At 42.1% G+C, this 25,859-nt stretch overlaps 1 pseudogene; it reads right to left on the reverse strand.

Annotated features, from left to right (window-relative positions):
* Positions 1-15,879, reverse strand: part of LOC111975703 (circadian locomoter output cycles protein kaput-like) — a 56,810-nt pseudogene extending 40,931 nt beyond the window's left edge.
* Between the last annotated feature and the right edge of the window lie 9,980 nt (positions 15,880-25,859).

Genomic DNA, 25,859 nt, shown 5'->3' on the forward strand with positions numbered 1-25,859 from the left:
TAGGAAGTAGGGTTAATAGCAACATTTCTGTTTCCTTTAAAGCAGCAATAGTTGCAGTAGCAGCAGGAACACAAGCGGTAGCTGCAGCAAAAAGCTGTGCTTGTATAACTGCACTCAGTGCTTCACTGACCTGCTGACACAATGACCTACTTTCTTCCTCCTTCCCCTTTATACTTCATCACAGCTCCACAGGCAGCCAATAACAGAGCKCTTTCAGTCACCGTAAAACCCTGAGCAGCCAACCAGTGAGCAGAGTATGTCACCATGAGCCCTGAACAGCCAATCAAGTCCCTAACCGGCATTTTACAACATTTGGAAGCCAATCACACAGTAACCAAATGCATCCTGGCTTCCCCGGGGCAGTAGTGAGACAAAGGAACTACGAAAAGAAGAGAGGGAGACTCGGAGAAGAGAGGGAGGGAAATGGAAAATGAAGTGGTGGAAGGGAAAGATAAATGTTTAAAGCAGCCACTCAAATCACTGACGCCGCAAATGTTCTCTTTCTCCCTCATATACACCCGAACAGATAAATACACCTCCCACACAGAAGCCCCTTCATCATTTCTCAGTAGCCTCAAATACATAGCTTCTCGCACTCACAAAATCTCACTCCAACACTTTCTCACCATTTCTACACACACAAATTGTGCTGATGTGCTGTGCGTGAAGTGGATCCTCGGTGCCGCTTGTCATCACGCACTCATAGCGACGGTGCCCATCGGCAACGCCATAGCAACCGCCCGCGCCATGCAGGGTAAAAATAGCCTAGCTGAATTCCTCTACAGTTGAGACTCCATCACCGAGTGAGCCTCCCCTATTCTATAACAGAGCAGAGAGAGAATCCCTTCATATCTGGCTGAGGCTGCCCTATGATGGTCTAACTACCGCAGAGAGTACCTACCTCCATCACAGGATGTTGCTCGCAAGCAGTCTAAACCATCCATTACCGTTTGAGTGTTCCGTAATGCTATAGAGAAGAGACTGTCCCCATACGTGTGCTTTCTATGTTATACAGTAGAAACTCCCTGTTTTTAATATATGAGAGATAGAGAGACTCAATCACCAAGCATGCCCACCCCCCTGCCATTATACAGCAGAAACTCTTTCCATCAAGGAAAGTGCTTTCCCCATTCTGGTCTAGAAGCATTGTAAAAAATAAAATAGGGTTAAAATGAATATAGCAGGGTAAACAGAGCAGAACAAAGAAGGAATACAGAAAATAAAGGTAAGGAAAACAGAACAAAAAAAAACGTACCTAGATTAAACAAAGAAATCTGATCCGGATCATATGGACCTTGGCATACAGAACGGGTCCTCTCTAAACTGAGCCTAAACCTGTATGTACCATTCCTGACACAATGAGGACTTGTGGTCCATTTATTAGTGAGTGGGTAGGATAGCCCGAGTGTCAACGTCTGAAAAGTAGCAGCAGGGAGCTTACAGTAGGGATGGGAAAAATGAGTCCGCCATAGCCATAGAAACGGGTCCATCGGCTCGCATCGTCAACATTTAAAACCTTCAGACAATAAACTGGATTAGAGGTTCTGCTCTATGGCTGCGTTGACACAGGCAGCCCAATTCTGATTTTTTTWAAATCACTAATTGGTCTTTTGACCAATCAGATCAGCTCTGATATGATGTGAAATAATCTGATGTGATTGGTCAAAAGACCAATTAGTGGAAAAAAAGATCAGAATTGGGTTGCCTGTGTAAACACAGCCATTGTGGCAGAGAATCCCTCATTAATCTAATGCAGTCAGAAACCACCAACGAGCATCAACACATTCACTGCTGGGAACTGCAACCAAATACACATTTACACACACTTTGCATATACACCATCTTTCTCTCCCGCTATCAGATCAGAGGCTGCACCTCTCCCTGTTAATCACGCTCAGAAAATAAGAGAGGGTGTGCCTGCTACAGTGCACACTGTGGTTAATGGCTTCTAGTTAGTAGGCTGACATTTCCAAGAAAACAGAGAATACAGTGGATTTCTTGGTAAGTGAAGTTACTGACAAACAGCAGCAGGCTTGATTCTTCTGATGGTCATTGACCCATACTGTAGCTGGGCTTAGGCTAAAGCCTAGGTCTGGAGCTATTCCTCTATCCATGCTGCTGCCCAGTGCCCTGCCCACCCCAGCCAGTCTCTCCACCACTGGGCAGCTGAAGCCCCCCAGAGCTGGGCAGCCAGCTGTGTTACACCCAAGAACATGCATCCGCAGCCCCGGGCAGCACAAAAGGAGTCTTTGCTTGCATGTGTCCCACAGCCCACAGACAGGAATGTCTGAGAGTAGAGCAGCGGTTTCCACTAGCAGCGGGAGAAGGGAGAGGCTGGCAGGGGTCCCGCCACTGTCCCACAGGGGCCTGAACCATACCAAGGGCCCCGCACTGCAGCCAACTGGATCAGTGGGGTTTAAAAAAAAAAGAGAAAGAAAGAGGGGGAATGAGCACTGCCAGGCCAGCACATGAGAGGAGGAAATTAAAAGATGCCATGCCAACTGCACACTGGTCGCCACCTACCCCCATATGCATCATGAGTGTTGGCCTACATGAGCGTTTTTCTCTGTATGTGAAAAAGTCCTGCAGACACGCCTGGTCCAAAGGTTGTCTTTATTGGCTGGGGTCAAACAGACTAACAAAAAACATTTCCGATTTCACAGTCACCTGCTACACTAGTTTGACTCAACAGACAACAGAGTCAACAAACACCTCACCTACTGCACACACATATGGCAACAAAACCTCCGACACTGATTCTCAACACGGGGGCCCCACAGGGGTGCGTCCTCAGTCCCCTCCTGTACTCCCTGTGTACTTGGGCACGCCCCCATCCTCAAATCAAATTTTATTGGTCACATACACATATTTACCAGATGTTATTGCGGGTGTAGCTAAATGCTTATGTTCCTAGCTCCAACAGTGCAGTAGTATCTAACAATTCACTAATCTAAAAGTAAAATAATAGAATAAAGAAATATATAAATATTAGGACAAGCAATGTCAGAGTGGCATTGGCTAAAACACAGTAGAATAGAATACAGTATACATATGAGATGAGTAAAGCAGTATGTAAACATTGTTAAAGTGACTAGTGTTCTATTATTAAAGTGACCACTGATTCCATGTCTATGTTTATAGGGCAGTAGCCTCTAAGGTGCAGGGTTGAGTAGCTGGGTGGTGGCCGGCTAGTGATGTCTATTTAACAGTCTGATGGCCTTGAGATAGAAGCTGTTTTACAGTCTCTCGGCCCCAGCTTTGATGCACCTGTACCATCCTCGCCTTCTGGATGATAGCTGGGTGAACAGGCAATGGCTCGGGTGGTTGACGTTCTTGATTATCTTTTTGGCCTTCCTGTGACATCGGGTGCTGTAGGTGTCCTGGAGGGCAGGCAGTGTGCCTCCAGTGATGCGTTGGGCAGACCGTACCACCCTTTGGTGAGCCCTGTGGTTGCAGGCTGTGCAGTTTCCGTACCCGGCGGTGATACAGCTTGACATGATGCTCTCAATTGTGCATCTGTAAAGGTTTCAGAGGGTCTTAGGGGCCAAGACAAATTTCTTCAGCCTCCTGAGGTTGAAGAGGCGAGTACAGGAGGGGGCTGAGCACACACCCTTGTGGGGCCCCTGTGTTGAGGATCACAAAGTGGAGGTGTTCTTTCCTACCTTCACCATCTGGGGGCGGCCCGTCAGGAAGTCCAGGACCCAGTTGCGCAGGGCGGAGTTCAGACCCAGGGCCCCGAGCTTAATGATGAGCTTGAAGGGTACTATGGTGTTGAATGAACAGCGTTCCTACATAGGTATTCCTCTTGTCCAGATGGGATAGGGCAGTGTGCATTGCGATGGTGATTGTATCGTCTGTGAATCTATTGAGTCGGTAAGGGAAATGAAGTGTGTCTAGTGTGTCAGGAAAGGTGGAGTTAATATGATCTGTCATGACGTTGGCCTTTTGGGGGAGGTTTATGACCCCAATAAATACCTTTCCCCTTTTCTCTCTCTCTACTCTATAGAGTTGACTCTTGTAAAGCCTTTGTAACAAAGAGAGTCTGGTAACATCAAAAGGTGGGAAATGGAACCATATTTCGGTAATTCAACCAGTTAAAAATATGCGTTGGTACTTAATGAATATGATCTCAGATCAGTTGTTYTCTGAGCCATTACTACTAATGACAGGATGACATAAACTATCTTGGAAAGTCGACACATTGTAGTTATCAGATTCACATGGAATTGTTGTGCAATTTAAATGTTTAAATATGAAACTATTTGTGAAAAGATTAAATGTAATTTTAGCTTCTTAAATGAGAGAACGGTTTGTCATAGAGAAACTCTGCTCACTCAGAGGCCCTGCCCAAGTGAACAGACATTGGTTGTAAACTATGAAACACGCCCTTCTTTCACCACAATATAAACCCGTTGACGAAAATTCAACTTTCTGTTCCAAGGACGTGAGGACTTGCGGTCCTCACGTTGAAAGGACAAAGATCACCTACAGAACTAAGCCAACCTCAGCGTGAGCTCTGTTTGAACGACAAGAACCTAATGAAAATAGCATCGAATTTCAACGTGAAGATGACGATCAACACGCCGAAAGGATGAATTTCGACTATACCAGCCAGAATATAGCACGAGCTTAAAAGTATGGCAACCTGGTATGAACTTTGAACTCTGATTCACTCCAGAAGTGATACCTCCTAGCCGTTGAGTTAGCAGCAGCCGCTGTAAACGTGGGATGGGAAAGGACGGACGACGTATCCAGTCTAACACACACAACGATACTACAACGTTTCCAGTTTACCACCAGAGACATTCTTCAGAGGACAAGAGATCCATGCTGAACAACCCGGCCTATCTACGACCAATCTACCGAAGCGCAGCTCAGAGTAAATATTTATTGCATTTTCCTTATTTAGAATGCATAAGATACTGTATTTACGATAGCATAGCTGCCTACGGCCCGAAAGAGATCGATAGAGATATTTTTGTTCCTCATTCTTCCCGCTCTTTCATTCAAAACCCAACCCCCTTTCTTTGTGTAACCAGCCGTCATATCTGTTCCGTCCGCTAGGGACGTTTTCCTTTATGACATAATTTGTAATCAATGTATGATCCATTCTGTGTAGATGTAATTATGTGTGATTAGTTAGCTATTTAGTAAATAAATAATTAAACCAAATTTTGTATATTGTATATGCTTATTCAACTTGTTAGCCAGGGTTCGAATTTACAACTTTCAGATGGGACTGAATAAGGTGAGGATTAAATATTGACTGCTACTGATGTAAACGATTACTAGGTCTTTAAGAGTTTATTCGGATGAGACCAGCTCTATAAACATTATTTTGTGGTGCCCCGACTTTCTAGTTAATTACATTTACCTGATTAGCTTAGTCAGGTAATATTAATTACAGAGAAATTATTTTATAGAATAGCATGGCATATCACTTAATCCGGCATAGCCAAAGACACAACAGATCCTTAACTAGCCTTTCAAAGCACTTCATAATGACAGAAGTGAGTGCTTCGTGGCGATAGTCATTTCATTCAGTTGCCTTTGCTTTCTTCGGTACAGGAACAATTATGGACATCTTGAAGCAAGTGGGGACAGCAGACTGGGATGGGGAGAGATTGAATATGTCCGTAAACACTCCAGCCAGCTGGTCTGCACATGCTCCGAGGACGCGGCTTGGGATGCTGTCTGGGCCGGGTTAACATGCCTTGCGAGGGTTAACACGCTTAAATGTCTTACTCACGTCGTCCACGGAGAATGAAAGCCCACAGTACTTGGGAGCGGGCCGCGTCGGTGGCACTGTGTGATCCTCAAAACGGGCGAAGGCGTTTAGCTTGTCTAGGAGCAAGACGTCGATGTCCGCAACGTGGCTGGTTTTCCCTTTGTAATCTTGTGATGGTCAGTAGACCCTGCCACATATGTCTCGTGTCTGAGCTGTTGAATTGGAACTCCACTGTGTCTCTGTACTGACGTTTTGCTTGTTTGATTGCCTTACGGAGGGAATAACTACACGGTTTGTATTTAACTATATTCTCAGTCACCTTGCCATGGTTAAATGCGGTAGTTCGCACTTTCAGTTTTGCGAGAATGCTGCCATCCATCCACGGTTTGGGTAGGTTTTAATAGACACCGTAGGAACAACATCCCTATACACTTCCTGATGAACTCAGTCACAGTGTCCGGGTAAACGTCAATGTTATTCTCTGAAGCTACCCGGAACATATCCCAGTCCGCATGATGAAAACAATCTTGAAGCATGTATTTCGATTGGTCAGACCAGACTTGAATAGTCCTTAGCACGGGTACTTCCTGTTCAAGTTTCTGCCTATAGGAAGGGAGAAGCAAAAGGAGTCGTGATCTGATTTGTCAAAGGGAGGGCCAAAGGGAGGGCCTTGTAGGAGTCTTGAAAAGGCGAGTAGCAGGGATCTAATGTTTTTCCTAAGCGAGTACTACAGTCAATGTGTTGATAGAACTTCAGTAGTGTTTTTCTCAAAATGTGCTTTGTTAAAATCCCCAGCACCAGTAAATGCGGCCTCAGGATGTAGTTTCCAGTTTGCATAAAGTCAAGTGTAGTTCCTTGAGGGCCGTCGTGGTATCAGCTTGAGGGTGAATATACATGGCTGTGACTATAACTGAAGAGTATTCTCTTGGAAGGTAATACGGTCGGCATTTGATTGTGAGGTATTCTAGGTCGGGTGAACAAAAGGACTTGAGTTTCTGTATGGTATCACAATCAAACCATGAGTAGTTAATCATGAAACATACACCACCGCCTTTCTTCCCAGAGAGTTCTTTATTCCTTTCTGCCTTGATGAACTGAGAACTCAGATGGCTGTATGGACGGGGACAGTATATCCCGAGAGAGCCATGATTCTGTATGTTACAGTCCCTGATGTCTCTCTGGAAGGAGATCCTCGACCTGAGCTTGTCTACTTTATTGTCCAGAGACTGAACATTAGCGAGTAATCTAATCGGAAGCGGTGGATGGTGTGCCCGCCTCCTGAGTCGGACTAGAAGTCCACCCCGAATACCCCTTCTCTGCCAGCGGCGTCTTGGAGCAGCCTCTGGGATAAGTTCAATTGCCCTGGGGGGTACGAACAAAGGATCCAATTCGGGAAAGTCGTATTCCTGGTCATCAACGGGATCACCGTGGAGACAGTCAAAAACATTAAGTTCCTCAGCGTACACATCTCCGAGGAGCTGAGATGGTCAAACCACACCAACACCATGGTGAACTAGTCACGACAGAGTCTTCAACCTCAGGATGCTGAAGAAATGTAGACTGTCTCCGAGGGCACTCCGTGTTCTACAGGGGCACCATCGAGAGCATACTGTCGGGCTGCGTCACAGCCTGGTACGGCAACTCCACAGCCAGGGACCGCAAAGCGCTACAGAGGGTGGTACGCTCTGCCAAACACTGTCTGCATATGACAATTAAACTTCTAATTTAATAGCATCACAGCCAATGGTGATGATTATCAGGGATGTCAATTTATCAAAGGCACAATTGTCTTCAGTTTTGAGCCTTTAATCCCAATACTTGTTGCAGAGTTTTCCCAAAAGGTTTGAATTTACCCTACAGATGACCAACTACAGCCCAGCAACAATGTATTCCTGCTGAGATCTACTCCATTAGGCCTAATGTTCATATCATCAAACTCAGTCATGGGGCTGAATGGAGGGAGGGTGGAAGGAGACATCAGTTCAGCGGTTGTCTGTCTGCTGTAGCCCAGACAGTGAGATCATTGGCTATAGGGGAAATTCCCACAGTTACAGACTGCTGAATGAGGAAGAGTGTGCTCTCTGGAGATGCAAGATACAGACAGACTGCTCTGGCAAAGTCATCAAGGAGCCCTCAGTATGTCCAAGCTTTCTAAGACTAGCCTACATCATATCAATACACCAACAACACAAACAAAAACAAGTACAAGTACAACAGTAGACAATGACATCAACATCAGAAACAGTATTCAATAGATCTTTTACCTATTTATCCCAAGATAGTCAGGCTATCATTATTTTGTGTATATATATACAGTATATCACAAAAGTGAGTACACCCCTCACATTTTTGTAAATATTTGAGTATATCTTTTCATGTGACAACACTGAAGAAATTACACCTTGCTACAATGTAAAGTAGTGAGTGTACAGCTTGTATAACAGTGTACATTTGCTGTCCCCTCAAAATAACTCAACACACAGCCATTAATGTCTAAACCGCTGGCAACAAAAGTGAGTACACCCCTAAGTGAAAATGTCCAAATTGGGCCCAATTAGCTATTTTCCCTCCCCGGTGTCATGTGACTCGTTAGTGTTACAAGGTCTCAGGTGTGAATGGGGAGCAGGTGTGTTAAATGTGGTGTCATCGCTCTCACACTCCCTCATACTGACTGGTCACTGGAAGTTCAACATGGCACCTCATGGCAAAGAACTCTCTGAGGATCTGAAAAAAATAATTGTTGCTTTACATAAAGATGGCCTGGGCTATAAGAAGATTGCCAAGACCCTGAAACTGAGCTGCAGCACGGTGGCCAAGACCATACAGCGGTTTAACTGGACACGTTCCACTCAGAATAGGCCTCGCCATGGTCGACCAAAGAAGTTGAGTGCACGTGCTCATCGTCATATCCAGAGGTTGTCTTTGGGAAATAGACGTATGAGTGCTGCCAGCATTGCTGCAGAGGTTGAAGGGGTGGGGGTCAGCCTGTCAGTGCTCAGACTATACGCCGTACACTGCATCAAATTGGTCTGCATGGCTGTCGTCCCAGAAGGAAGCCTCTTCTAAAGATGATGCACAAGAAAGCCCGCAAACAGTTTGCTGAAGACAAGCAGACTAAGGACATGGATTACTGGAACCATGTCCTGTGGTCTGATGAGACCAAGATAAACGTATTTGGTTCAGATGGTGTCAAGCGTGTGTGGCGGCAACCAGGTGAGTACAAAGACAAGTGTGTCTTGCCTACAATCAAGCATGGTGGTGGGAGTGTCATGGTCTGGGGCCGCATGAGTGCTGCCGGCACTGGGGAGCTACAGTTCATTGAGGGAACCTTGAATGCCAACATGTACTGTGACATACTGAAGAGCATGATCCCCTCTCTTCGGAGACTGGGCCGCAGGGCAGTATTCCATCATGATAACAACCCCAAACACACCTCCAAGACGACCACTGCCTTGCTAAAGAAGCTGAGGGTAAAGGTGATGGACTGGGCAAGCATGTCTCCAGACCTAAACCCTATTGAGCATCCTCAAACGGAAGGTGGAGGAGTGCAAGGTCTCTAACATCCACCAGCTCCGTGATGTCGTCATGGAGGAGTGGAAGAGGACTCCAGTGGCAACCTGTGAAGCTCTGGTGAACTCCATGCCCAAGAGGGTTAAGGCAGTGCTGGGAAATGATGGTGGCCACACAAAATATTGACACTTTGGGCCCAATTTGGACATTTTCACTTAGGGGTGTACTCACTTTTGTTGCCAGCGGTTTAGACATTAATGGCTGTGTGTTGAGTTATTTTGAGGGGACAGCAAATTTACACTGCTTTACAAGCTGTACACTCACTACTTTACATTGTAGCAAAGTGTCATTTCTTCAGTGTTATCACATGGAAAGATATACTCAAATATTTACAAAAATGTGAGGGGTGTACTCACTTTTGTGATATACTGTGTGTATATATATATATATATATATATATATATATATATATATATATATATATATATATTTTTTTTTTTTTTAAATCAGGCCATGATCCCAAAACACTTACGCAACACCATTTTCACTTATTACCTGGACACATTCTACCAACGACTTTACTTCGGCAAACCCAAAGACCAGCATTGAGAAACCCATCCCCCAATAGGCTGCCACATAGCTAGATCATCAAATCTAAATTACAAATACACATAACCTAAATTCGTCACAGCGTTTATGCAGAAATTATTCAGACCGTCACACCTATGGTGCCAGTCTAAATGGAATCCTTGCATACAGACTGTACATTCCTCAAAATCCATGCAGCCTTTTTCCTCATCTCCTTACTTCCTTCACTTTAAGAGATGTCTTGTAAGGCAACTAACCCTCTGCAGACTGTGGTCTCAGCACATCCGCCTTGTTCAAAATGTCCACATGGAAAATAGAAAAACAAAGGCCAATGATAATCATACTCAAATTATATCAAGATTGCGCTGTGGTTTGGGATAGTCTACATGGTAGGAATATGAAACAGTTGTTACCTAACATTCTTGTGACATGACCCTCCTGAAGCTTCTCAAATGTCCTTGTGACCAGCCAAAGAAACAAACAATGTATCGTGCCAGAATTCAGTCTTTAGCAGGCAGAGACCCAGAGGGAATTGGATACTAGCCTAATACAATCCACTATTTGGGAAAACAGCCTCAAAACACCCATCACATTCTTTCTTGCTCTTAAGTCTGCAGTTTTGGTTTATATTAATCCAATAAGCTGTTGGACCGAGGATGGTGTTATGGTGTAGATTTGGGTTTCATTGGGGTTGGCTGTGGTGGACTGTGTATGTTTTCAGAGGACAAGGTGGTGCCATGTGAGAGAAGCGCAGTGCTGATGGTTCTGTTCTAGAACCGTCAGCCCAGAGAGTCGTCCTGCCTGCTCTGCTACTCCCAGAGGTTTTGATTAGAGATGAATCACAACTAAAACATCTGGGTCATCCTGAAGCTCCCACAGTAGTCACACACCAGTCAGAAACACACACAATCAATTCCAGTGCTATAATAAATCAAGGAAATTAGGCTACATTCTGATGAAAGCAAACTAATCCCTGTTTCCATCCTCTTTGCACAAAGACAGAGCCAGTCTGACAGCCATTACCACTGTAGAGGAGGGCACCCCTTGAGTGGAGATCACATTCTACACAGAATATCCACCGTCACCACTGACATTTATGTCTGACCTAGGTAGTGCTAGACTAAAGTTAACCTACCCTCAAACTTCTAGCAATATACAAGGAAAACATAAGAGAAAAAGACATTAAACCCGACAATTTGAAGATGAAGTCAATGCTATATAAGAGCAATGAACTTCAACACCAAAGGATTAAATGGATGTGTTGTGCGTTAAAACAAAAGGCCAAATTATCCTTTCCAATAAGATGCTCATTAAATAAAAAATGTAGCTAAAGGCTTGCTATTTCAGARGATGGTCAAAGACGTGACATTTTGTGTTGTCGGTGACGAAAGCGTTGGTGCTCTGCTATAACAAAGGCTGTAATTTCAGGCAGCACCACAATAGCGTACAAATGCCAGAGACAAGCTTATGCTAGTAGAAAAAGCCATCTGCGTCCATTGCTTCCTGAACATCATGACACAGAGTGGTCAGTTCGCATCAAACGGTTGACAAGCATCCCAAGAAGAGAGGTGGTGTCCTACACTGAGTTAGACCTAGATACGTTACTGGAAAAGACCACCTCTATACCTAAAAAGGGAACAGAAGTGTCAAGTAGGCTTATTGGAACGAGCTGGATTTGCATATCAGCCTCCATTCTACTGGAAGATCATAATGAAAATGAGTGTAAGTTCAGAGTAGCTACACAAGGGATGTGGGCTTACAGCCGTACTACCACATGCCTGTTTCTATCTCTCCTCACTCTGCCACCTTTAAAAAGGACATTCTGTTTGTGTGTTTCCTCATTAATTATTTCCAACAGAGAAGTCATCACACCCCCACATCATGGATCAATTCCCGAACTCCACAGCTTATTATGTACACATTTCACAAAGGTTTGGATCGATTGTTTAACACTGCAATTGATTTCAAGACAGTCAAAAGGTATTTTGCAGTGAAGAACTAATAACACGCTCCAAGATCAAAAGCCCTAAGGACATAATACTATCAGGCTGTAATGTAACTGTAGTCGGTGGGCATACGATCTGAGCTGCCATGCCCTGCTGCAGTGAATCAGTTGTCAGGTTCAGCTTAGAGATCCCTAGGCTGTTGTGTTGTGCTTCTTTAAAAAGCAAAAGACTGGCAATCAACTAGCCAGCTAATTCACCCCACCTTCAAATCAATGGGACTTGCAACAGAGAGCATCCTGACTGGTTGCATCACTGCCTACTACGGCAACTGCTCGGCCTCCGACCGCAAGGCACTACAGAMGGTAGTGCGTACGGCCCAGTACATCACTGGGGCAAAGCTGCCTGCCATCCAGGACCTCTATCTACACCAGGCGGTGTCAGAGGAAGGCCCTAACAATTGTCAAAGACCCCAGCCACCTCAGTCATAGACTGTTCTCTCTACTACCGCATGGCAAGTGGTACCGGAATGCCAAATCTAGGACCAAAAGGCTTCTCAACAGCTTCTACCCCCAAACCATAAGACTCCTGAACAGGTAATCAAATGGCTACCCGGACTATTTGCATTGTGTGCCCCCCCAAACCCCTKTTTTACGCTGCTGCTACTCTCTGTTTATCATATATGCATAGTCACTTTAACAATACATTCATGTACATACTACCTCAATTAGCCCGACCAACAAGTGCCCCCGCACATTAGCTAACTGGGCTATCTGCATTGTGTCCCGCCCCCCACCAACCCCTCTTTCACACTACTGCTACTCTCTGTTTATCATATATGCAGTCACTTTAACCATATCTACATGTACATACTACCTCAATCAGCCCGACTAACCAGTGCCTGTATATAGCCTCGCMACTGTTATAGCCTCACTACTGTTATTTTTCACTGTCTTTTTACTGTTGTTTTTATTTTTTACTTTTCTATTGTTCACCTAATACCTTTTTTTTMATTGCACTGTTGGTTAGAGCCTTTAAGTCAGCATTTCACTGTAAGGTCTACACCTGCTATATTCGGCACACGTGACAAATAAACTTTGATTTGATTTTATCTTGGCATCAAATGAACAACACCATACGTCACTCCATCTGAGGGCAGCTAATATTGTATGCCGGAGTCTAGGTGTCAAAATGCACCTCGCCTCAAACATATTTCCTTACTGTGCCGTTTCTAAGAATACAAGGTTTAGGCTAAGAAATAAACAGTGTACTATTTGGGGAGTGACTGACACACCTAACTTGGCCACGGTCAAACCAAAAGTCACTGTGCAGTTTCTAGAATTCAGACAACAGGCTACTGTGCAGCAGGTTATGGCTTCCTGCCCAATATTGTGTGAGAGCTGTGACGTGGCACCCAATGATGGTTTGAGGGAAGAGAGCTGCCAAGGGCCATAAAGGCCATACTCTGTGCAGTACTCAAGGACAACTTCTCCACAAACTCCCTAAACACAAACAACACTAAGGTCACTCAGACAAGTCACACAGACGCAGCACTAAAGATATCACAAGATGCAGGGCAAACTAGGTATCTCTAGTACTGTCAACAAAACAGATACAGCTCAGAGTGGATAACTATTAAGAATGATAAGAATGTGTATGCTCTGATGAAGATCTTGCGACTGAAAGCTTAGCCTAATTAAATGAAATTTGTGCATTGATCCTGAGTGTGCGGAATCTTTATTCCATTACAGAATAGGAATTACTAACCATGGCCTGCCCTCAACTTGTTCAACCATAGAGCCACTGAACAACTTGTTATTTCATTTGCATGGTTAAATGGATGTTTCAGCATTGGTTACACGCTGCATCCGTCAGTGTAGATATTGGATCGGCATAAGTCAGAGGGCAACTTATCAATAACAGATGACGTATCCATCCTGGACTAGGCAAACATTGGCCATTGTTAGATGATACTGGGCAATTACACAGTAACTGAGTGCAGATGCAAAGTTTATTAACAATGACTGCACAAACAGTGCATCACTCTGTTACTAAAATTGTGTATAGAGTTGTATGGTTTGTTTAACTTTGCAATCATTGGTTTTTGTTTAACATACATTTTAAAGTGAAAAATCGGAGTCTTGTGTCACCGTTACCTACCATGGAATTGCTTGTTTTACAGCTGATTAAGAAACATATCGGTATGTTTTCAAGGCTATCCAACACTACTGAGCATCACAGGAGCCAGTGAACCCAAATTGCATTTGTCAGGCATTCCGTGCATAAATAAACAACATTTGTAGCCTACATCAAGGCAGTAAAATAATAGAATGAAGATGGTCAGATAGTTCTAGTAACCCAATCAGTTGAGTAACCTAAAGCCATTTAGACTTTTACCAYTGGAATACATTGTAGCCGAGTCAAAAGCCATATACACTGAACAAAAATATAAACTCAACGCGTAGTGTTGGTTTCATGAGCTGAATTATTAATTTTTTAATACCAGAAATGTTCAAAATTTCTCTCAAAATCTCCACCAATTTGAGCATTGCTACTTTGCCAAGATAATCCATCCACCTAACAGGTGTGGTATATCAAGAAGCTGATTAACCAGCATGATCATTACACAAGTGCACCTTGTGCTGGGGACCATAAAAGGCAACTCTAAAATATGCAGTGGTGTCAAACAACACAATGCCACAGATGTCTCAAGTTGAGGGAGCGTGCAATTGGCATGCTTGACTGCAGGAATGTCCACCAGAGCTGTTGCCAGAGAATTGAGAGTTAATTTCTKTACCATACGCTGAGGAGTATTTCTGTCTGTAATAAAGCCATTTTGTGGGGGGAAACTAATTCTGATTTGCTGGGCCTGGCTCCCCAGTGGGTGGGCCTATGCCCACCCATGGTTGCACCACAGCCCACCCATGGCTGCACCCCTGCCCAGTCATGTGAAATCCATAGATTGGGGCCTGATGATTTTATTTCAATTGACTGATTTCATTTTATGATGTGTAACTCAGTAAAATATTTGAAATTGTTGCATGTTGCATTTATATTTGTGTTCAGTATATATGCTCAAAATGTTGCTTACAAGATCCACTGTATCTGCTTACAACTATAAGTGTTCTGCATTTTTTTACCCATAGCCTACATTTTGTGTATTTTTCTCAAATGTTCCAAACTGCAGCTATTTAGTTGTTTACTGGCGCACAATGCTCTCCCTCATTCTATGAGCCAAAATCCGAGGTTCGAATTGTAACTGTAGCTCATTCTTGATTACAGTGTCCATTATGCCCATTGGCAGCATATCTGATCACTGACAAACCCATTCAAGCTCATGCTAAATGTTCATCCCCGTTATAGCCAACGGATTTCCTCTGCATAATATTGATTTGAATTTCTCACTGGATCAACCCGCTCGCTACGTTTACAGGTTGCGTCCGCGGAACCTAGGTGAAAATGTTCTGGGTAACTTGGATTTGTTTCACACGGGAGAGCCCAAATCCATGAGAAAGCATACGATTGCACAGTAAAAACGTAACAATCGCATCCACAGCTACTGGCCACTTCGCTGCACAACCGCAGCGTTCAACCCCAAAATGAACATCGCTAGAAATTACTGTGAAACAGACGCAACTGTGCTGTCATTCCAAACGCGCACCCGAAACCAACTGCGCGTTTCATCACTCCAAAACAGGGGTCACTGCGAGCAACCAGGTTAAATATAGAAACAAAGTTAACACATTATGCGACAGATATATCAACAATATTACAGAAGATTGTAAACATACGAAACCCGGGGAATATTTAAACCTCAAAAACATCTGCGGCGTTCTGCTGCTCACTCTCCGGTATTTGTAGCCTAGATTATGAATGTGGGTCACCAGGCCTTCTGAATCAAGCAAACATAGCAGCAACAAAAATACATCTCCGTTTAGTCCTCTTCAATATGACTGCGTCCGCACTATGACAGGCGCGTTTCCAAATTATTGTGGATTTTGTCGGTAAAAATGTAATTCTTACCTTCTCTGTTCATCGGGATTTTCCTGCTCCTTGTTTTTCTGCGCTGGGTTGAACTGGAGTTGGATAAACAGCAGGGCCTACCGCGGTCTCCTGACGCGCATGCGCATTTTTACTGAGCATTCAATTTGGCACAATAAACTCATCAATATCCTACAAATATTGTAAGACGTTTGAGTGAATTATGTTTCGCTTAGATAATAACACAAAGCATATAGCCTAGCACAACCACCATAACCATAATAGTTTTGTTGTTGAATTATTATATTTTTGGAAAGAAGTAGCCTATAAATTTTCGAGGCACTTCAAAAAAGTGTTCTGCGTATAGGCATATATACGGAATTATTCACTTTAAAGTCAACATGGATAAATGGCTAATTTAGTATTTTATAGGAATATTAAATACAAAACCAGATGTTTTATATGAATCATATATATTCAATGATTTATTATGTTTCATAGTTTATATTAGTGGTTCATTATCTGTAAACTAAAAGGGTTACCATCACACAGCCACACACATTTTTGTTTCTTCCATGCAATATTGTAAAGTACTGTTATTTTTTATATTCTTGTCATATTTCCTTTAATTTTATTATAGTTGTTGTGTATCTAGAACGGGTCTATTGCTGTGTTTATGTACTATCCGTGATATTGGAAGTTCCTAGTTCCTACTCGTAAGTTCACTTGAAAGACCCTTCAAGTCTGAATAAGTTAACAAGTGGGGAACAAAAGATGATAACAAATCCGTTTTAAACAACTACAGATATTAAGAAAGCTATATAAGTTAATTATAAGCAACGTTAGCTAGCCTATCAACCTTATCAAGATAGCTAAAGTCTTATTATAGGTTGAAGAATTGTTCCGACCAAAAGTACATGAATGAAACGAAGTCGTATTTCCGACATCACAGGTAGGAAATAGGAAGCTCGGACAAGCATATGAACGCAGCGCATGGCCTATCATTTGTTGCTAGTGAACACTTTTTCTCATAATAGCCTACCCTACAAACATTTTCTTCATGTAGGCCTATGTATACTGAACATAAATATAAACACAACATGTAAAGTGTTGGTCCCATGTTTCATGAGCTGAAATAAAAGATTACAGACATTTTCCACACACACAAAAAGCTTATTTCTCTAAGATGTTTGTTTGTTTGTTTACATCCCTGTTAGTGAGCATTTCTTCTTTTGCAATATAATCCATCCATCTGACAGGTGTGGCATATCAAGAAGCTGATTAAGCAGCATGATCATTACACAGGTGCACCTTGTGCTGGGAGCAATAAAAGGCAACTCTAAAATGTGCAGTTTTGTCACACAAGACAATGCCACAGATGTCTCAAGTTTTGATGGAGCATACAATTGGCATGCTGACTGCAGGAATGTCCAATATAGCTGTTTCCAGAGAATTGAATGTCAATTTCTCTACTATAAACCGCCTCCAACGTAATTTTAGATAATTTGGCTGTACATCCAACCAGCCTCACAACCGCAGACCACATGTACCCARGCCAGCCCAGGAACTCCACATCCAGCTTCTTCACCTGCTGGATCATCTGAGTAAAATCTTTGGAATTGTTGCATTTTGCATTTATATTTTTGTTCATTAATAGAAATGTGCTTTTAGTTGTATATATACTTATCATAAAACAGAATGACAGCAAACACAATCCTTATTTTGCTATTAGATGGTGTAAACAACATGTTGGCTYCTATGTTTGTTTCATGTGAATCTTTTTAAGAATGGTCAGGTTTTTGGCTACGCACGCGCTCTCTGAATTCCTGTTATACAAATGTTCCAGATCTTTGGCCTTCATGAGCGCTCACTGCGTTGGCAGAGTGCCAATTAGGTCAAACTCACGAGTCAACCAACCTTTACTGTGCGCGCGGGAAAATAGGTGCTTAGCAGCTGATGTGTCGTATCATTGGATTGTGCGTTTTCACAACAGGATTTACGTCAAACAGAACGTCCCTTTAAAAGTTGGGCACGAACTTTAAATATTTTTGGTTATTTTATAGCTCAATGGTTCCTACAGTTAAAATTGAAAGCAATTTAAGAAAAGCTCCTGCATTTTAGGACTAAGTGGGAGCTTGCGTCACTATTTCAACTATCCGTTTCTTAGATTCTGAACAAATAAGAGTGGAACAAGGAGAGATATACTGTATAATCGAAATGGACCAGGACTATTGTTCAACTCAACTGTAAACCCACACAATCCACAGAAATAACAAAGCCAGTAAGACAATATTAGCCAAATACAGAACTTCATATTTATTTTGGGTCTTCAGACATGACCTTTGGTTGTTTGAAAATGATGGACTTTTTATTTTAGCAATTGTTATCACCATATCATAGCCTACTCTGAAATGTATCCCATTGATAAGGGTATAAAGTACAGCAAGAACATGAAATCTGGCACAGTACTTGAACTATAGTCTTTATTGTGTTATCACTATTGACCTCACATTCCATTAATGATAGCTCTCTGGGGCATAGTTCAGTGCAAAGTCAGTTTGCAGGTTTGCAAGCTGACAAATAAACTGTATTTAGGCTACTGTTTTACTAAAGGTTTTGCAGCATGCTGGATGTGGGAGATTTACTGTATAGGCCTACATAGTCATTGTAAATAAGAATGTGTTCTTAACTGACTTGCCTAGTTAAATAAAGGTTAAATAAAAAAAATGTTTTAAATAATAATAAACATAGTAATAATAGTGTAGGACTACTGGACCTAACTACCATCATGACACAAAGTTCTGTCTGCTTTAGGATATTCTGTGGCCCCTGCTAAAATGTGCTGTTTCCCTGAAGGAATTGAGAAAAAAACAAACAAGCACTCAGAACCTGACCCAATAGCTGAGAACAAACAAACACTTTATTTTGTATGGTTTTCAACACTATGATAATAATCTTAAACAAATGTACACAACTTCTAAATGAGGGAACATTTTGATATTTCTTTCGTTGTAGAACCGTATTAATCTGAAACTACTAGCGGCATAATTGCAATGAGAAATGTCTGCTAAGTGAGTTGATGTAGCCCATAATATTTTGCTGCAGTTCTATGCTTTCCAAGGGCGGCTTTAGCTGATGGAAATTATATCCATTTAAGAAACTGTGTTTAAGTACATACATTTGCAACTAGTGAAGTTTTATTTGTTGCAGCATGTGGATATCTACTGTTCAGAGGAAGAACTGCACCTTGGCTTGGAGCAGCTATCTTCTATTTCTTTTATCCCCTCCACAAAACAAAGGATTTGTCAAATCAGTTTGATCAACGAAAGAGACCAGCCTATCTCCCTTAAGGGTCAAAGTTTTCAACAGTCTTAATGGAAATGTACAATTTCCTTGGGATGGGCTTGGTGCTGAAGAGAGGACTATGTTTTCTGAGTTCTTTTGACAACCACCAGATAGCGCCATTATCAAATATTTTTTCAACACAAACATTAGTTTTTTTCAATCATTTTGGTAAATTTTTCAGATGTAAGTGGTATATTTTCAAAGCTCTAAGTACAAAACTCTAAATGTATAACACTTGTAATGCCTCTTCTCTTATGTTCAGAACCTTTGATTGAGCATTTATTGGGATTTCAAACATCTTTCACCCAAGTCATTAATGCAAAATCAGTTTTGCTGATACATTTTTGTCACCAATTCATCAGATAAGGAATGATAGGCTCACCATGTAGTCATTTTAACTACCATTTAATCTAATAGCTAAAAATACAAGGTAGACATTTCAAAACGGTTATTTTTAAAGTGATGAATAGAAATAGATGGTAAATATAATTTTCAATGGCAGGTTGTGAGCATGTTGTAAATATGTCTTACAGTGTCATTATCCTTATATAGTACATACAGTTGAAGTCGGAAGTTTACATACACCTTAGCCAAATACATTTAAACTCAGTTTTTCACAATTCCTGACATTTAATCCTGTCTTAGGTCAGTTAGGGTCACCACTTTATATTAAGAATGTGAAATGTCAGAATAATAGTAGAGAATTATTTATTTCAGCTTTTATTTCTTTCATCACATTCCCAATGGGTCAGAAGTTTACATACACTCAATTAGTATTTGGTAGCATTGCCTTTAAATTGTTTAACTTGGGTCAAACGTTTTGGGTTGCCTTCCACAAGCTTACCACAATTATTTTCTGAGGTCTTGGCTGATTTCTTTCAATTTTCCCATGATGTCACGCAAAGAGGCACTGAGTTTGAAGGTAGGCCTTGAAATACATCCAAAGGTACACTTCCAATTGACTCAAATGATGTCAGTTAGCCTGTCAGAAMCTTCTAAGGCCATGACGTAATTTTCTGAAATTTTCCAAGCTGTTTAAAGGCACAGTCAACTTAGTGTATGTAAATTTCTGACCCACTGGAATTGTCTGTAAACAATTGTTGGAAAAATGTCCTAACCTACTTGCCAAAACTAGTTTGGTAACAAGAAATTTGTGGAGTGGTTGAAAAATGAGTTTTCGACCTAAGTGTATGTAAACTTCCGACTTCAACTGTACGTTAGATAAATCATCAGAAATAAAGGTATTGTAAAGCAGTTGGCTACGTATCACGGTGTTGTATGCCATTTCTGCCCCATGCAACATTATACAAGATCACCTTTTCTACGTGACTTGTAATCTGATACAGTATCGCCTGTCTCTCTGCTTGAAATTCATCAGCTTAGAGTGTATCAATGAAATTCAGATGAGTGGAATATATTGTTACTGTATATACAACCTAGGTATTTCAGCAGTGCATTGAACAGAACAATATAATTCCAAATGGTAGCACATTGTGACTATTTTCACTTTGTCCTATTGAAGCCGCCTGACTGATGGAGAATGATGATTTAATATTTATAGCCATATCTATATGTGATTTGTTTTTTAAAATGTTTGTCAAATTGATACATTTATGAGGTGAACATATACATTTACAGTGTTCAGAAATCAGCTGTTATCAAACTATATTTGTTACAGTTTTTATTAAATCACATTGGTGCAATTTTCACAAGTATGTGGTACATTTTTACAACTCTTAGTACACATTTCCAAACAGATAATCAAAAAGGCAGTTGTTTCAAAACTGTAAGCTCATTTTCAATTGACTAAAAGTACAACACAAAAAATCATACAGTCACCTTTTCACCAAACTTAATCAGTGTTTCATCTAGAAATACATGTTTCACATTGCAACACATGTTCATATAAAGTAATTTCCTTTCACAATACAATGCACACATTACTTTTGATATGATTATCTTCTCAATTTAAAAAAAAATACATTTTACTATTACAAAGTCCTTAATTGATGATCACTAAAGGAGGAAGTACCAGTGACTCGCTCAATACGGAAATGGTCAGACAATGCTACAGGACTTTTTTGCTAGCACAGACTGGAATATGTTTCGGGATTCATCCAATGGCATTAAGGAGTATACCCCCTCAGTGTCAGGCTTCATCAATAAGTGCATTGACGACGTCATCCCCCCAGTGACCGTACGTACAGTACATATCCCAACCAGAAGCCATGGATTCCAGGCAACATCCGCACCGAGTTAAAAGCCTAGAGCTGCCGCTTTCAAGAAGTGACACTAATCCAGACGCTTATAAGAAATCCTGCTATGCCCTCAGACGAACCATCAAACAGGCAAAGCGTCAATACAGAATTAAGACTGAATCCTACTACACTGGCTCTGACACTCATCGGATGTGGCAGGGCTTGCAAACTATTACGGACTACAAAAGGAAAAGCAGCCGCAAGCTGCCCAGTGATGCAAGCCTACCAGACGAGCTAAATGCCTTTTGTGCTCGCTTCGAGGCAAGCAACACTGAAGCATGCATGAGAGCACCAGCTATTCCGGACGATTGTGTGATCACGCTCTCCATAGCCGATGTGCGCAAGACCTTTAAACAGGTCAACATTCACAAAGCCGCGTGGCCAGACGGATTACCAGGACGTGTACTCAGAGCATGCGCAGACCAACTGGAAAGTGTCTTCACTGACATTTTCAACCTCTCCCTGACATAGTCTGTAATACCTACATGTTTCAAGCAGACCACCATAGTCCCTGTGCCTAAGAAAGCGAAGGTAACCTGCCTAAATGACTACCGCCCCTTAGCACTCACGTCGGTAGCCATGAAGTGGCCAAGCATGATTCCAACACCATCATTACGTTTGCGGAGGACACCTCAGTGGTACGCCTGATCACCGACAACGATGACACAGCCTATAGGGAGGAGGTCAGAGACCTGGCAGTGTGGTGCCAGGACAACAACCTCTCCCTCAACGTGAGCAAGACTAAGGAGATGATCGTGGACTACAGGGAAAGGGAGGGCCGAACATGCCCCCATTCACATCGATCACCAACAAACTATCATGGTCCAAGTCAGGAGACTTGGCATGGGTGCCCCAGATCCTCAATAAGTTCTACAGCTGCACCATCGAGAGCATCCTGACTGGTTGCATCAGCGCCTGGTATGGGAACTGCTCGGCATCCGACCGTAAGGCGCTACAGAGGGTAGGTCTTGGTCCAAAAGGCTCCTTAACAGCTTCTATCCCCAAGCCATAAAATTGCTGAACAATTAATCAAATGGCCACCAGGACTATTTGCATTTTTGTATCAGACACCAAGCGCACTCCTAACTGAGAAATCGTACACAGAGTAAAGAAGAACATTTCAGCTGTTTCACTGAAATTATGCTGAAACTAGCATTGACTGTGTTGTTTCAGTGAAGACATATTCTGCGAATTGATGGAAATAGGGTTTTCACTTAGACTGGTCCTTTTTAAAGGGCTCGTCTGGATTTGAACCCGGAACTCTCGCACCGAAGCGAGAATGCATAACCCTAGACCAACGAGCAAGCTTGTAAAGTTTGATGAAGAAGACATTATTTACGTTCCTGAACCTTTGTAAAAGTGGGGCTCATCAAAGATTTGTTGCAGACACCCAATCGCAATCTAAGCGAGAATCATACACAGAGATTGTAAAGAGGCGAATTTCAGCTGCTTCTCTTAAAATACTGTTAAATCTAGCATTGGCTGGTGTTTCCCAGTAAAGACACAATTCAGCAAATTGTGTTGAAGGTTTTTACTTTGACTTTTCCTTTTTAAAAGGCGCACCCGAATCGAAGAAATTCATACCCCCTAAAACAGATCGAGCCACTTTTAAGCGTTATAAATGCATTACTGACAAAAGACGATTTAAACAGGCAAATCTGTCCTACAAGAAACTTTTATTTACGGATGAGAAGACTTTATTTACGTTTCCCGACCTTCTGTAATAGCGGGTTCATCCAAGATTTGTAATCAGACACCAATTCGCACTCCTAAGCGAGAATCGTACACAGAGTAAAGAAGAACATGTTTTTTTCCCAAGGGGGGGGGGGGGGGGCCTGTTTTGTTTTTTCCTTTTTTTTTTCTTCCTTATAACTTGAGATCACCCAAACGGTTTAAAATTTCCCTAGCACTTGACTGTGTATGTTTCCAGTGCAAGGACATAATTCTGAGAATTGTGGAATAGGTTTTCACTTAGACTGGTCCTTTTTAAAGGGCTCGTCCGGGATTTGAACCCGGACCTTTCGCTGCACCCGAAGCGAAGGAATCATACCCCTAGACCAACGAGCCCACTTTCTTTTTGTACTTTTGATGAAGAAGGACATTATTTACGTTCCTGACCTTTGCTAAAACGTGGCTCATCCTAATACTTGTAGGCAGACACCAATCGCATCTAAGCCTGAAATCATTACGCACAGCAGATTAAATGCACGGACAATTCAGCTGCTTCTCTTAAAAATACTGCTTAAATCTAAGCATTGGCTGTGTTTCAGTAAAAGACACATTCAGAGAATTGTGTTGAAGGTTTTTACCTGTTGACTTTTCCTTGTTAAAGGTCGCACCCGAAGCGAGAAATCATACCCTAAAACAACGAGCCACTTTGGAAAGCGTTTATTAGAATGCGATTACTGATAACAAGACGCATGGTTAAACAGGCAATCTGTCTCTACAAGAGAAACTTTTATTTACGGAGATGAGGAGGGCTTTTTAACGTTTTCCGACCTTCTAATAGCGGGTTCATCCAAGAATTGTATCAGACCACCAATCGCACTCCTAAGCGAGATCGTACACAGATTAAAGAAGAACATTTCAAGCTGTTTCTCTTAAATACAGCTTAAATCTACGCATTGGACTGTGTATGTTTTCAGTGAAGACATATTCCTTGAGAATTGTGGAATAGGTTTTCACTTAGACTGTCCTTTTTAAAGCGGCTCGTCCGGGATTTGAAAACCCCGGGACCTCTCCGCACGCCGAAGCGAGAATCATACCCCTGTAGACCAACGAGCCACTTTCTTTTGTGAAGTTTTGATGAATGAGACATTACTTTATCGTTCCTGACCTTATGTAAAAGTTGGGCTCACCAAGTTTGTAGCAAGACACAATCGCAATCTAAGCGAGAATCATAACAGGAGATAAAGAGCAATTTCAGCTGTTCTCGGTTAAATAACTGCTTAGAATCTAGCATTGGGCTGTGTGTCAGTAAAGGACACATTCAGAGAATTGTGTTGAAGGTTTTACTTGACTTTTCCTTTTTAAAAGGGTCGCACCCGAAGCCGAGGGAATCATACCCCTAAAACAACGAAGCCACTTTTAAGCGTTTTTATAGGAAATGCATTACTGACAAAAGACCGATGGTAACAGGCAATCGTGTCTCACAAGAAACTTATTATTTACGCGATGAGAAAGAACTTTATTATACTTTCCGACCTTCGTAAATAGCGGTTCATTCCAAAAGATTTGTATTCAGACCACCAATCCGCACTTCCCTTAAGCGAGAATCGTACCACAGAAGTAGAGTAAGAAAGAACATTTTCAGCTGTTCTCTTATAATACAGCCTTAAATCAGCCATTGACTTGTGTATGTTCCAGTGAAGACAATTTCTGCGGAATTGCATGGAATGGTTTTCACTTTAGACTGGTCCTTTTTAAGGTTCGTCCGGGATTTGAACCCGGACTCCGCACCCGAAGCGCAGAATCAGACCCTAGACCAACGACCACTTCTTTTGTAGTTTTGAATGAAGAAGACATTTAATTTACGTTCCTGACCTTGTAAAAGTGGGCTCATCCAAGATTTGTTAGGCAGACACCAATCGCAATCTAACGCGAGATTCATACAAGAGATAAGGAGGCAATTTCCAGCTGCTTGCTCTTAAATACTGCCTTAAATCTAGCATGGCTGTGTTTATGTAAAGACACATTCATGAGGAATTGTGTTGAAGGTTTTTACTTTGACTTTTCTTTTTAAAGTCGCACCCGAAGCGAGAGAATCATACCCCAAACAACGAGCCACCTTTTAAGCGTATAGATAGCATACTGAAAAAGACGGATGAGGTAACAGGCAATCTGTCTCTACAAAAGAATCCTGTTTATTTACGGATGAGAAGGCTTTATTTACGTTTCCGACCTTCTAATGCGGGTTCATCCAAGATTTGTATCGGACACCAATCTCACCCTTTAAGCGGAGAATCAACACAGAGTAAAGAAGAACATTTCAGCTGGCTTCTCTTAGAATACAGCTTAAAATCATAGCATTAACTGTGTATGTTTCAGACGAGTGAAGGACAGATTCGGGAAAATGTGGAATAGTCACTTAGGACTGGTCCTTTTTAAAAGGGCTCGTCCGGGATTTTGAAACCACGAGAGAAACAACAACAGAACAAGAACCCCTCTTGCACCCCGAAAGCCGAAGCGACAGAATCATACCCCTAGACCAACGCGAGCCACTTCTTTTATACTTTTGGGCATGAAAGAACCACAGAGACCATTCCCACTTACGTTCTCCTGCACCCTTTGTCTGTTTTTTTCTTCCATTCTCATAATTATTGCACCAGAATAAAACAGAAGACTGAAACACATCTGTATCGAGGTACCGAGTCAATGTGCGGGGGTAAAGGTAGTCGAGGTAATTTGTACATGTAGGTAGGAGTAAAGTGACTGCATAGATAGTAAACAGCGAGTAGCAGCAGTGTAAAAACGAAGAGAGGGGGGGGGGGTGTGCAATGCAAAACT

The sequence above is a fragment of the Salvelinus sp. IW2-2015 genome, linkage group LG16, assembly GCF_002910315.2.
Source record: "Salvelinus sp. IW2-2015 linkage group LG16, ASM291031v2, whole genome shotgun sequence".
Taxonomy (NCBI): Eukaryota; Metazoa; Chordata; class Actinopteri; order Salmoniformes; family Salmonidae; genus Salvelinus; species Salvelinus sp. IW2-2015.